Source organism: Bufo gargarizans, chromosome 2, assembly GCF_014858855.1.
Source record: "Bufo gargarizans isolate SCDJY-AF-19 chromosome 2, ASM1485885v1, whole genome shotgun sequence".
Taxonomy (NCBI): Eukaryota; Metazoa; Chordata; class Amphibia; order Anura; family Bufonidae; genus Bufo; species Bufo gargarizans.
Window position 1 is genome coordinate 246395511 of NC_058081.1, and position 14359 is coordinate 246409869.

At 42.9% G+C, this 14359-nt stretch overlaps 1 protein-coding gene across 2 annotated transcripts in view; it reads left to right on the forward strand.

Annotated features, from left to right (window-relative positions):
- Positions 1-7299: 7299 nt before the first annotated feature.
- The window catches only part of BCAP29 (B cell receptor associated protein 29), an 86497-nt gene continuing 79437 nt past the window's right edge, over positions 7300-14359 (forward strand). Inside the window, exon 1 of one of the 2 annotated variants that reach the window (XM_044280200.1) lies at positions 7300-7413. The gene's annotated coding sequence lies outside the window, so the exon portion shown is untranslated. Of the gene's footprint in view, positions 7464-14359 lie in introns of both variants that reach the window. The other variant, XM_044280201.1, reaches the window with a different exon arrangement.

The window sequence follows — 14359 nt, forward strand, 5'->3', positions numbered from 1 at the left end:
TAACAATAGCCCCCCAAAAGTGTCAGTAACCAGAGCCCTCCTCCCTAAAGGGTTAATGTTCTGCAGCACAAAGGGGTCCTCTTACCACATGTTGCTTTCATTTATACACTGAGCAGATGGCAGATCTCCCTTCCCTGGTCTGCGCTGCACCAACTCTACTTCTCCAGCTCTGCTGAGTGAGGGAGCGTCTGCCAAGCGCAGGGACCAGGAGAAGTGCACACAGCCCAGGCATTGTTATCAGCTGCTGGGGAGGACCTGGCTTTAATCATTTATTTACAGTCCCTGGCTGTCAGTAATCTGACCTTGCACGCAGCGTGCTTCTGCGTCCTCCGTCCTTCAACAGATTAGACGGACCATGCCTAGCAACCCTATTTTAAAGGTTGGCAGTACAGGGAACAACAATGTGGAATTAAGGGGTAATTGAATACACAGTGAAAAGTTGAAATAGGGCCACCAAGGAGATATTAATCACTACAATCCAATATTAAAAAAAATATATATATATATGACAGTTATACTTTAAGTTGCCATGTCACATTTGAAGACCTCCTATGGGTCCCATAGACTAGAAACGCCCCATAAATGACCCATTTTGAAAACTACGGATAAGGTGGCAGTTTTGTTGGTACTATTTTAGGGTACATATGATTTTTGGTTGTTCTATATTACACTTTTTGTTAGGCAAAGTAACAAAAAATAGCTGTTTTATTTTTTGTTTTTTTACAATGCTCATCTGACAGGTTAGATAATGTGCTATTTTTATAGAGCAGGTTGTTACGGACGCGACAATACCAAATATGACTACATATACTGAAAGCCATAGTTTTTCTTTGGGGCGATTGTCTTAGGTAGGGTCTCACTTTTTGCACAATGAGATGACGGTTTGATCCGTCCTATTTAGGGTTGCGTGTGACTTTTTGATCGCTTGGTATTACACTTTCTGTGATGTAAGGTGACAAAAAATAGCTTTTTTTAAACTGTTTTTATTTTATTTGTTTTACGGTGTTCACCTGAGGGGTTAGATTATGTGATGTTTTTATACAGCAGGTTCTTACGGATGCGGAAATACCTAATATGTATACTTTTATAAAGATTTAACCAATAATAGTTTTAGTGTCTCCATATTCTGAGAGCCATAGGTTTTATTTTTTACAATGTTCATCTAACAGGTTAGATAACATGCTATTGTTATAGAGCAGATTGTTACGGACGCGCCAATACCAAATATGACAAGCATTTTTGAAAAAAAAGATTTTTTGTGTCTCCATATTCTGAAAGTCATAGTTTTTTTCACTTATTTTTTACAATTTTATGTGTTTTATTTTGGGAATTTAATTAGTTTTTTAATATGAAAAACTTTTTTTTACTTTTTATTTTTGTCCCACTCTGGGACTTCAACTTCTGGGGTCTGATCCCCTCTGCAATGCATTACAATACAACCTGTATTGTAATGCATTGGTTGTCAGACTTTATGCTGACAGCCTGCCTGTGAGACCCAGCCCAGTGCTGGTCCTTAAGTCACGCCCACCAGCGCCGTACATGTACGGCGAGATTCTTCTACGGGTTAACACCTTTTCATCTTCCTGAGAGCATATAGTATTTTTGCAAATCTGACATGTCACTTTATTTGGTAATAACTTTGTAATGCTTTTACTCTCCAAGCGTTTCTGAGAATGCTTACTCATGACACATCATGCTAGTGGTAAATTTGAGTTGATATGTTGAGGCCGGAAATGCACCACCGGCGTCTGGACGCACAGGTCTGACCACATAAATAGATGTCATGCACGCCGGCAAGCTACCTGGGCCTTGAGCAGGCTACCAGGGAGACGCTTTGGCCGGCATCACCATAATGTAAGTCCCTACTATGAGCCTGAAATCTGCAATTGGTTGGGGGGTATAGGTGTGATCATTTTTAGTCATTCTAGACCTAACCTTTCTTTCATTCAAACATACCCTTCTAGGTATCCTCTGTTGGGATGTACATTTCTGGCCACTTGGTAACCCATTAACCTCCGCCTCCCATATGAATCATCTTTAGCTAAGTATTGCTCTATTTTCTATCGCCTTGGCATCATTGTTCACGTCTATATCATGGTTGGACTATGTCCTAACGTCTACCTACCTCCTGATGAGCCTGCCTTGTTTCAGGTGAAACGCGTCGAGGTCTGTGTACTAAGATGTGTATATAGAGGTCTGTGTACTTAGATGTGCATATAAAAAACGTGCGTACTTTCCATTAAGAGAGGATCGGTGATCATCCAATAATCTGGACCACCCCCTCCACTTTTTTTTGTATTTGTGATATCAATGATTGGTTTTCTGAAATGCTGACAGGGCCGGACGGAGGAGGAGATCGCGGCTGGCCCTGTCAATCAACAGGAGGAGGGGGCAGTTTTCTGCGGCTGCTACCAGCAAGTTTCTGATCCCTATTTTTGAAAGTTACACCCCCCCCCCGCAGCCCTCTGTGTTTTTGTGCCTGCGGGCGCAGAGAGGGGGAGGATTGCGGGCGGGCGGCAGTCTGGGGGGCTGGTGCGCGATCTTCCTCCTGCCCCACGTTTATTTTCAGGATGGCCGAGCGGTTGAATCAGAGTGTCAGCTCATTGCTGACACTCCGATTCAAATGGCAGACATCTGTGCAGATGTCTGCCGTTTTAACCTCTCCCATGCCGCGGTCCTTAGGGACCGCTGTATGGAAGAGGTGAAGAGGGAGGGAGCTCCCTCCCTCTCCCATTGGGGGGCTGCTATGCCTTTGCAGCCCCCGGACAAGATGGGGTGAAAGAGGGAGGGAGCCCTCCCCCCTCCTCCCTCCCCTTCCCCGTCTGATCAGTTGTCTTCTCAGGCATCCTGCTGTCCATGGTGCTGAACAGATCTTTGCTAAAGGCAGAGATCTGTTCAGACATAATGTACTGTACTGTATTATACAGACATCAGACCCACTGGATCTTCAAGAACCAAGTGGGTCTGGGTAAACAAAAATGTTAAAGTTAAAAAAAGTAAAAATAAAAAAAATACATTTATCCCTGATTAAAAAAATAAAAATCCCTACACATGTTATATATCACCGCGTCCGTAACGACCCAATCTATAAAACGGTCATGTTACATTCCCCACACGGTGAACACAATAAAAAATAAAAAATTTGATGAAATTGAAATTTTGCCCACCTTACTTCCAAAAAAAGGTAATAAAAGTGATCAAAAAAGTTGTATGTACGCCAAAATAGTACCATTCAAGACGTCGTCTCATCCCACAAAAAATTAGCCCCTACAGAAGACAATGGCCCAAAAAATAAAAAAAACTATGGCTCTCAGACTATGGAGACACTAAAACAATTAAAATATTATTGTGTAAAACCTTAATAAGTAAAAAAAGTTAACATTAGGTATTGCTGTGTCCGTAAGAACCTGCTCTATAAAAATATCACATGATCTAACCCCTCAGGTGAACAACGTAAAAATAAAAAATAAAAATGGTTTAAAAAAATGCCATAATTTTGTCATCTTACATCACAAAAAGTGTAATAGCAAGCATTCAAAAAGGTATATGCACCCAAAAATCATACCATTAAAACAGTCATCTCATCCTGCAAAAAATGAGACCCTAACTAAGACACTAAAATGATTTTTTTTTTTCAAAAAGGATATTATTGTGTAAAACTTAAATAAATTTAAAAAAGTAAACATATTAGGTATCCCTGCGTCCGTAACAACCTGCTCTATAAAAATAGTACATGATCTAATCTGTCAGATAAACGTAAATAATACAAAATAAAAACGGTGCCAAAACAGGTATTTTTTGGTAAATTTTACATTTTAATCCATTTTTTCCCGTAACAAAGGAAGGGTTAACAGCCAAACAAAACTCAATATTTATTGTCCTGATTCTTTAGTTTACAGAAACACCTCATATGTGGTCGTAAACCTCTGTGCGGGCACACAGCAGGGCGCAGAAGTAAAAGAATGCCATATGGATTTTGGAAGGCAGTTTTTGCTGGACTTGTTTTTTGACACCATGTCCCATTTGAAGCCCCCCTGATGGACCCCTAGAGTAGAAACTCCAAAAAGTTATCCCATTTAAGAAACTAAGGTATTCAAAACTAATTTTACAAACTTTGTTCACCCTTTAAGTGTTCCACAAGAGTCAATGGCAAATGGAGATGAAATTTCAGAATTTCTATTTTTTGTTACTTTGCTTCACAAAAAGTTTAATATAGAGCAACCAAAAATCATATGTACCCTAAAATAGTACCAAAAAAACTGCCACCTTATCCCGTAGTTTCCAAAATGGGCTCACGTTTTTGGAGTTTCTACTCTAGGGGTGCATCAGGGGGCTTCAAATGGGACATGGTGTAAATAAACCAGTCCAGCAAAATCTTCCTTCCAAAAACCACACGGCGCTCCTTTCCCTCTACGCCCTGACATGGGGCCGTAGAGTGGTGTACGACCACATATCAGGTGTTTCTGTAAACCGCAGAGTCAGGGCAATAAATATAGAGTTTTGTTTGGCTGTTAACCCTTGCTTTGTTAGTGGAAAAAATGGATTAAAATTGAAAATTTGGCACAAAAAATTGAAATTCTGAAATTTCATCTCCATTTGCCATCAACTCTTGGGGAACACCTAAAGGGTTAATAATGTTTGTAAAATCAGTTTTGAATGCCTTGAGGGGTGTAGTTTCTAGAATGGGGTCACTTTTGGGTGGTTTCTATTATGTAAGCCTCACAAAGTGACTTCCGACCTGAACTGGTCCCTAAAAAGTGGGCTTTTGAAAATTTCAGAAAATTTTCAAGATTTGCATCTAAACTTCTAAACCTTGTAACGTCCCCAAAAAATTAAATGGCATTCCCAAAATAATCCAAACATGAAGTAGACATATGGAGAATGTAAACTAATAGATATTTTGGAGGTATTACTATGTATTATAGAAGTAGAGAAATTGAAACCTGGAAATTAGCAAATTTCTCCAAAATGCTGGTAAATTTGGTATTTTTTTATAAATAAAAATGAATTTTTTGACTCCATTTTACTAGTGTTATGAAGTACAATATGTGACGAAAAAACTGTTTTAGAACGGCCTGGATAAGTAAAAGCGTTTTAAAGACATCACCACATAAAGTGACACTGGTCAGATTTGCCAAAAAGTCCTCAAGGTGAAATAGAGTTGAGTCCTTAAGGGGTTAAAGAGGGTTGTCCGCTTTTTTTTTTTTTGTATGAGCGCTGCCTTCTCTGCTCTGTTTACCTGCTCACCACTGCAAATGCTACGGCGAGCAGGTGAACAGAACAGAGAAAGCAGCTCTCATATGAGCGCTGCCCTCTCTTCAAATAGCTGATCGGCCCAAACTGAACTCTTGCACCAGGGCCCATGAGCCTTTAGCTACGCCCCTGACCAGACATGTCTGATTTGCCCATGGAAAACCGCACATGTGTTTGCCAGAAGATCCACAACACTCGCATATCTGCCTTGGATCTGCATAAAGACTAGCCCTATTCAAAGTGATCTGTGGCTTTTCGAAATAGAGACCTTGAGAACGTTTATTTGTCGTGTAGATTTTTTTTCTTGCAGCATGACAAAAAAGCATGCAGTGTTTTTCCACTGCATGTGAATGGGGTATGAAATACCCCATAGCAGGGGTCAGCAACCTACGGAACTCCCGCTGTGGTGAGACTACAACTCCCAGCAGGCTCCATTCACTTATGTAGGAGTCCTGACAACAGCCAAGCAAGTGTGCATGCTGGGAATTGCAGTTTCACCGCAGCTGGCGTGCTGGAGATTGCTGACCCCTGCCAGTAGACTTTCATTGTTCGTGCTAGTGTATTTGATGAAGATTTTGGTGCAGAATCCATGGCAAAATCCTTGTCCAATCCAGAATGTGTGGACTGACCCATACAATCATTACACAGCGCAGGAAAAATCTGAGCATGTTATAGTATAGAATGCTCATTCTTGGGTGGACATTTCACTGTGGATTTAATTATTTTCAATCTTCGGCAAAACACATGCGGATTTTCCCCAAGTTTTGCAGCGGAAAACAGGTGGTTCTGTTCACATGCTATGGATGGGGATAATCTCTGCGCGGTTCAGCAGCTCATCAACCTGCGCATCCGCAGCAGAAATTCAAGTGTCCAATCCCACAGTAAAGCCTCATTCACACGTCCGTGCTTAAATTTGTTGAAAAGGTGGTCAGTGATGCATCCGTGAAGCTGTCCGTGTTGGGTCCATGTCCGTTTTTTGCTGTCGGTGTATCATCCATGTTTGACTGCACAGCTGAAAAATAATTTTCAAAGGATCTCTTCCTAATGATCCGTGAAACACGGATGAAACATGGATAGCATCCATGTTGCATCTGTGTTTTTCACGGACCCATAGACTACAATGGATGTGATGGATCCTTGAACACGGACAAAACAGAGCATGCAGCCATGCTTAAAAAAAAATGACCCACGGACCGTGCTAAAACACTGATGTGTGAATACACACATTAAAATGAATGAGGACGTGTGCTGTACGTGGAGAACATGTATAGCACACCTATGTGAAACAATGATGTGTGAATGAGGCTTAAATGTGTGTTCATTCTACAATGGGACACGTGAAGGGAAGGGCCATGTAGCGAACAGGTGAATTCTTGTCATGAATTATGAGGGGCCTGTACCTGCAGTAGGTAACAAGTCCACTAGAGGGCAGTCTTTCAATGTCCATTTACACGACCAGTACCGCAAGTGATTAGGGTACTTTCACACTTGCGGCAGAGGATTCCGCCAGGCAGTTCGGACGCAAACGGATGGCATTTGTCAGACGGATCTGGATGCGGATCCGTCTGACAAATGCATTGCAATACCGGATCCTTCTCTCAGGTGTCATCAGAAAAAGGGATCTGGTATTTTTAATTTTTTTAGCATTTTTTAATGGTCTGCGCATGTGTAGACCAGAAAACCGGATCTGTTTTGCTGGAACACTTAATGCCGGATCCGGCACTAATACATTTCAATGGAAATTTCCGGCAGGTGTTCAGGATTTTTGGCCGGAGAGAAAACTGCAGCATGCTGCGGTATTCTCTCCGGCCAAAAATCATTCGAGGGACTGAACTGATGCATCCTGGACGGATTGCTCTCCATTCAGAATGCATTAGGATAAAACTGATCAGTTTTTCCCAGTATTGAGCTCCTGTGACAGAACTCAATACTAGAAAAGAAAAACGCTAGTGTGAAATGTAGCCTTAGAAACAAATCCAATGACATCACCCGCGGCCTCAGGACTCTTTTAATACTATCACATATAAGTTTACTGCAGGGCATTTCCCTTGACAAACATGGCTGCCGCGGAGGAGACGTCTGCGACGTAGAATATGCAGGAAACGCCTCCCTCTTCCTGCTTGAGAGAATTTGGCAGAGTTGTGTGTGAGGCAGTGGTGGGTAAGTTTACGTGACCGTGATAAGTGTGGCGCCTTCAGTCAGCTGGACTGGTAAGTCACGGCACTTACCTGCTACCTGTAGGTGTGTGCGCCGTGAGCGTTGTTCCTGTTCATACAGTGCCAGTGGATTACTGAGACTCGTGAGCGGCCCTCCGTGAAGCGTGCGTCCTGACTGGCGGCGGTGCGTTACACTGCGCCATAGATACAATGCCAGGACCTGGACCGCTGTGCCAGTGTGTATTGCTGTATAACGCGTACCACCTCAGCCAAATCACATGCCAAGTGCTGACGTAATGTGGGCGCCTTTATAACCCCGGTGTTCAGTCTAAGAAAAGCTACTGTCATTGCTTTGATAAATATGCCCAAGCTGTACCCACAGTGCCCACTTATCCACAGCTTGTGTCAGAAAAAAACCCTCTCCTCTGGGACTGGGGACTCATCAGGACCTGACAGGTGATTCTGTGATGTCACCTGGAAGTGTCAGGTCCTGTGTCGGCGCTCAGCCCGTGAGGAGGTGGCGCTCAGCCCGTGAGGAGGTGGTATTATTTTGTTGAGGCAATTTCACATTCCGGTTTTGAGATCTGGCAGATGATCTCAAAACCAGGGCAAAGCACTTCTGTTTTGTCCCCATTCATTGCCAATTGGAACAAAATGGATCAGGATGACTTACTTGATGGTTTATTCAATTATTTTGAAACTGAACAAACTGGATCCGGCATGAAAATCAATGTACGTCAGTGGTGCCAGATCCGTTTTTTCCGGTAACTCAAAAAAAAACGGATCCACTACCCATTGGATTTTCATGCCAGATCTGGTTTGTTCAGTTTCTATTCAATACAGCCGAATCTGGACGGAATAGATTCATCCGGATGTATTCGATGAAACAGAAGCGTTTTATTCAGGTTTTGACATCCTGTGCTGGATCTCAAAACCTGACTAAAACCACTGATGTGAAAGTGGCCTTAGGCCTGTTTCACACTGGCGTCACTTGTTCTGACAGATCCGAAACTGCAATGTACAGCCGTGCAACACCTTAACTCCTTAAGGACTCAGGGCGTGCCGGTACGTCCTAAGTTTAAATAGGTATTCCAGCGCCCCAGGGGTTAATCTGAACAGGATGCCGGCTGAAATCATTCAGCCGGCATCCTGTCACAACGCCAGGGGGGGTCATGTGACCCCCCCCCCCCCCCCGTGTCGGCGATCGCAGCAAACCGCAGGTCAATTCAGACCTGTGGTTTGCTGCGAAACTTTAGAGTGCCTAAAATCAAGATTTTGCACCCCTGCACAATTTGATTCCGGCGGGTGGTGCAGGGGGGGTGTTGCAGGCGGTGGGGGCGTTGCGGGAGGCGGGCGGTGCAGCAGGCGGGATCGCGATCCCCCACCCCCCTCCCCTTGAAAATTCATTGGTTTCTAGTGGGTATACCAGAGTGTCAGCACATTGCTGACACCCTGGTATAAACAGCTGACATCTGTGCAGATGTCAGCCGTTTAACCCTTTCCATACCACAGTCTGTACGGACCGCGTTATGGAAAAGGTTAACTGTCAGGGTCAAGTGCTCCCTCCCTCTCCCATCGGGGGGGCTGCTGTGCCTTTGCAGCCCCCCGATGGAGAGGGAGAGAGCCCCCGACAGCCCCCCACAGCCCTGTGCTTACCCTTCCCCGTCTGCGAAGTTGTGGCAGACGGGGAAGGTTCCCATGGCAACAGGACGCCTTCTCAGGCGATCTGCTGTCCATGGTGCTGAACAGATCTATGCTAAAGGCATAGATCTGTTCAGACAAAGTGTAAGTAAAGTACAGTACAATATATTGTACTGTATTGTACAGACATCAGACCCACTGGATCTTCAAGAACCAAGTGGGTCTGAGTCAAATAATGTAAAAAAAAGTGAAAAAAGTTAAGATAAAAAAAAACATTTATCACTGAATAAAAATTAAAAAAATAAAATACACTACATATATTAGGTATCGCCGCGTCCGTAGTGACCTGATCTATAAAACGGTCATGTTACTTTCCCCGCACGGTGAACGCCATAAAAATAAAAAATAAACTATGAGAAAATTGAAATTTTGCCCACCTTACTTCCCAAAAAAGGTAATAAAAGTAATCAAAAAAGTTGCATGTACGCCAAATTAGTACCAATCAAACCGTCATCTCATACCGCAAAAATTGAGACCCTACTCAAGATAATCGCCCAAAAACTGAAAAAACTATGGCTCTTAGACTTTGGAAACACTAAAACATGATTTTTTTAGTTTCACAAATGAAATCATTGTGTAAAACTTACATAAATAAAAATAAAGTATACATATTAGGTATCGCCGCGTCTGTATCGACCGGCTCTATAAAAATATCACATGAACTAACCCCTCAGATGACCACCGTAAAAAAATTAAAATTAAAACGGTGTAAAAAAAGCAATTTTTTGTCATCTTGCGTCACAAAAAGTGTAATAGCAAGCGATCATAGTCATATGCACCCCAAAATAGTGCCAATCAAACAGTCATCTCATCCCGCAAACAATGAGACCCTACTCAAGATAATCGCCCAAAAACTGAAAAAACTATGGCTCTTAGACTATGGAGACACTAAAACATTTTTTTGGTTTTAAAAATGAAGTTATTGTATAAAACTTACATAAATAAAAAAAATTGTATACATATTAGGTATCGCCGCGTCCGTGACAACCTGCTCTATAAAATTACCACATGATCTAACCTGTCAGATGAATGTTGTAAAAAAGCTATTTCTTGTTACCTTGCCGGACAAAAAGTGTAATATAGAGCAACCAAAAATAACCCTAAACTAGTACCAACAATACTGCCACCCTATTCCGTACTTTCTAAAATGGGGTCACTTTTTTGGAGTTTCTACTCTAGGGGTGCAACAGGGGGGCTTCAAATGGGACATGGTGTCAAAAAAACCAGTCCAGCAAAATCTGCCTTCCAAAAACCATATGGCGTTCCTTTCCTTCTGCGCCCTGCCGTGTGCCCATACAGCAGTTTACGACCACATATGGGGTGTTTCTGTAAACTACAGAATCAGCGCCATAAATAATGAGTTTGGTTTGGCTGTTAACCCTTGCTTTGTAACTGGAAAAAAAATATTAAAATGAAAAAATCTTCCCAAAAAGTGAAATTTTAAAATTGTATCTCTATTTTCCATTAAATCTTGTGCAACACCTAAACAGTTAACAAAGTTTGTAAAATCAGTTTTGAATACCTTGAGGGGTGTAGTTTCTTAGATGGGGTCACTTTTATGGCGTTTCTACTCTAGGGGTGCATCAGGGGGGCTTCAAATGGGACATGGTGTCAAAAAACCAGTCCAGCAAAATTTGGCTTCCAAAAACCATACGGCGCATCTTTCATCCTACGCCCCGCTGTGTGGCCGTACAGTAGTTTACGGCCACATATGGGGTGTTTCTGTAAACGGCAGAGTCAGGGCAATAAGATACAGTCTTGTTTGGCTGTTAACCCTTGCTTTGTTAGTGGAAAAAATGGGTTAAAATGGAAAATTAGGCAAAAAAATGAAATTCTCAAATTTCATCCCCATTTGCCAATAAATCTTGTGCAACACCTAAAGGGTTAACGAAGTTTGTAAAATCAGTTTTGAATACCTTGAGGGGTGTAGTTTATAGAATGGGGACATTTTTGGGCGGTTTCTAATATATAAGCCTCGCAAAGTGACTTCAGACCTGTAGTGGTCCCTAAAAATTGGGTTTTTGTAAATTTCTGAAAAATTTCAAGATTTGCTTCTAAACTTCTAAGCCTTGTAACATCCCCAAAAAATAAAATATAATTCCCAAAATAATTCAAACATGAAGTAGACATATGGGGAATGTTAAGTCATCACAATTTTTGGGTGTATTACTATGTATTACAGAAGTAGAGAAACTGAAACTTTGAAATTTGCAAATTTTTCCAAATTTTTGGTAAATTAGGTATTTTATTATGCAAAAAAATTAAATTTTTTACTTCATTTTACCAGTGTCATGAAGTACAATATGTGACAAAAAAACAATCTCAGAATGGCCTGGATAAGTCAAAGTGTTTTAAAGTTATCAGCACTTAAAGTGACACTGGTCAGATTTGCAAAAAATGGCCAAGTCCTTAAGGTGAAATAGGGCTGAGTCCTTAAGGGGTTAAAGGGGTTGTCTCATCATGAACGATGGGGGAATATATCACTAGGATATGCCCCCATTGTCTTATAGGTGCAAGTCCCACCGTTGGGACCCGCACCTATATCGAGAACGGAGCCCCGAAAAGTGGTAGCTGGAGGACTCCGGTCTGGCCACCACCAAGCCGTCTTCCCATCCATACCGCGCATACGCAGCCCCTGCTCCCATCAATTTCTATGGGCCCATGGGAATAGCTGAGCCAGAGCTAGGCTATTTTCGCCGGCCCAATAGAAAATGAATGAAGGGCGGCTGCAGTGCGCCCTCCTTCACTTGCGGGGCCCTGTTCTCGATATAGGTGCGGGTCCTATAAGGCAATGGGTGCATATCCTAGCAATATGCCGCAGCATATTTTCTGTGCGGATCTCCAACAGTTACCATTATAGTGAAGGAGCTGGGCGGACTTCTGGCAACACATGGTAGTTACGGACCCAGCAGGCTGTTCCCCTGCCAGAATCAAGAACGGTCGGTCCCTAGTAGAACAGTCCTATCCTTGTCCATAATAGAGACAAGAATAGGACATGTTCTTTAATTTTGCGGACCGCGCGGAATGGACATGCGGATAGTACACTGTATGATGTCTGCAACTTTTGCGGCCCCATTGAAGTGACTGTCGGTTGTGTGCATGTGGCCTAAAGATTACATGCACACGAACATGCAAAATGGCAGTTTTTCATGGCCATTTCACATGTGTGTGCACCCATTTTGCCCTTTTGCATCCATTTTTAACAGACATTAACCACTTAAGGACCACAGGTTTATACCCCCCCTAGTGACCAGGCCCTTTTTTTTTTGCAAATCGGCACTTCACAACTTTAACGGTTTATTGCTCGGTCATGCAACTTCGCACCTAAATCAATTTTACCTCATTTTCTTCTCACAAATACAGCTTTCTTTTGGTGGTATTTGATTGCTGCTGAGATTTTTCGTTTTCTGATATTAATCAAAATAGACCGCAATTTTCTCAAGAAAATGTGTATTTTTAACTTTTTCTGGTAAAATTGTTCAAATATAATTACATTTCTATACAATTTTGTGTCAGAATTTATTGTGCTACATGTCTTTCATAAAAAAAAAAAAATCCCAAAAGTGTATATTGGTTTGCGCAAAAGTTATAGCGTTTACAAACTATGGTACAAAAAATGTGAATTTCCGCATTTTGAAGCAGCTCTGACTTTCTGGGCCCCTGTCATGTTTCCTGAGGTGCTAGAATGCCAGGATAGTATAAATACCCCCCAAATGACCCCATTTTAGAAAGAAGACACCCCAAAGTATTCGCGGAGGGGCATGGCGAGTTTATGTATGATTTAATTTTTTTCACAAGTTAGTGGAAAATTTCTGCTAACTTATGGCAAAAAAGAAAAATAATCTCCCACGGACTCACTATGCCCCTCAGGGAATACCTTGGGGTGTCTACTTTCTGAAATGGGGTCATTTGTGGGGTGTGTTTACTGTTCTGGCATTTTAGGGGGGGCTAAATTGTGAGCAACCCTGTAAAGTCTAAAGGTACTCGTTGGACTTTCGGCCCCTTTACGCACCTAGGCTTCAGAAAAGTGTCACTCATGTGGTATCGCCGTACAAACTGTCTATGAGGGGCCGAATTTTGTGGAGCCGGTCATAAGCAGGGTGGCCTCTTGGATGACAGGTTTTATTGTCAGCGAAATGCATAAAGCGCATGATGACCTCAAAACGTGCCCTGGACATATCAGAGAACATGGGCATGTAATGTATTGGGTCTTTACACCAATAGTACCGCAATGCATTTTTTATTTTTTTTTATAGTTAGACCTATGCTGAGGATAAGGCCCAAAAATATTTTAAATTCGGAAACTGTGACTGGTTTCCACCGGAAAGGCTGGGCATAGAAGCTTTCCGGATTGGCGGTTATATAGTCTGTGGCGTAGCGGTTGGTTTCTGCCACAACTAAGTCATAGAGATCCGTGGTGAAGAACAGCTCAAAAAAACTCAAGGGCTGATCCTAAATGAGCTGTCTCCACGCGAACTCCAGACTGGGCGGTGAAAGGGGGTAATACGGGTGCGGCGGAAGCAGGGGATTGCCAATTTGGGTTTGCCAGCACCTCTGGGAGACTAAGGGCTCTACGGGTCTGTGAACGTGGAGGCTGCGACGGGGGAGTTACTGCACGTGCCACCGTACCAGCTTGAACTGCCCTTCTGGTGCTCGCCACTTCACCAGGGAATACGGCAGTGCTGGTAGAAGGTCCAGGATGTGCTGCGCTGCTGGTGTATGCCGCACCATAAAAAAGAGCAGCGCTAGCACCACTCTGCTGCAAATGAGGCTGGGTATGCAGAACACTGACATGGGATCGGGTACGCCATAGCAGGGACCTCAACCTCGTCATCTTCACTAGCGGTTAGAGTGCCACTGCTGTCTACAGGTTCATATTCTGAACCACTGGATTCAGCGGGTGAGGCGTCCCCATCGCTTTCATCCATCACGGCCAGAATCCCGTAGGCCTCTTCAGCGGAATACCCCTTTGACATTTTGGGCTAAATAAATTTAGGGGGTATTCCTCTGAGACTGCACAGGAAAAAGAGCAAACCTGCCTAGTAAAAAGGAGTGCTTGCGAAGTAAAGCTGCGATTGCTAATAAAGATACAGAAAGCTCAAAAGTGTCCTTTATAGCGCCGCAGCGGTTTTTAGGTGTTTTTGCAGTGATCAGAATTCTGTCTCTGCGGTGGGGCGGACTGAACGCAAGTGTGGGCACAAGATCAGGCCTGATCGGGCGAACACTGCGTTTTTTTGTAGAGCCTAAGG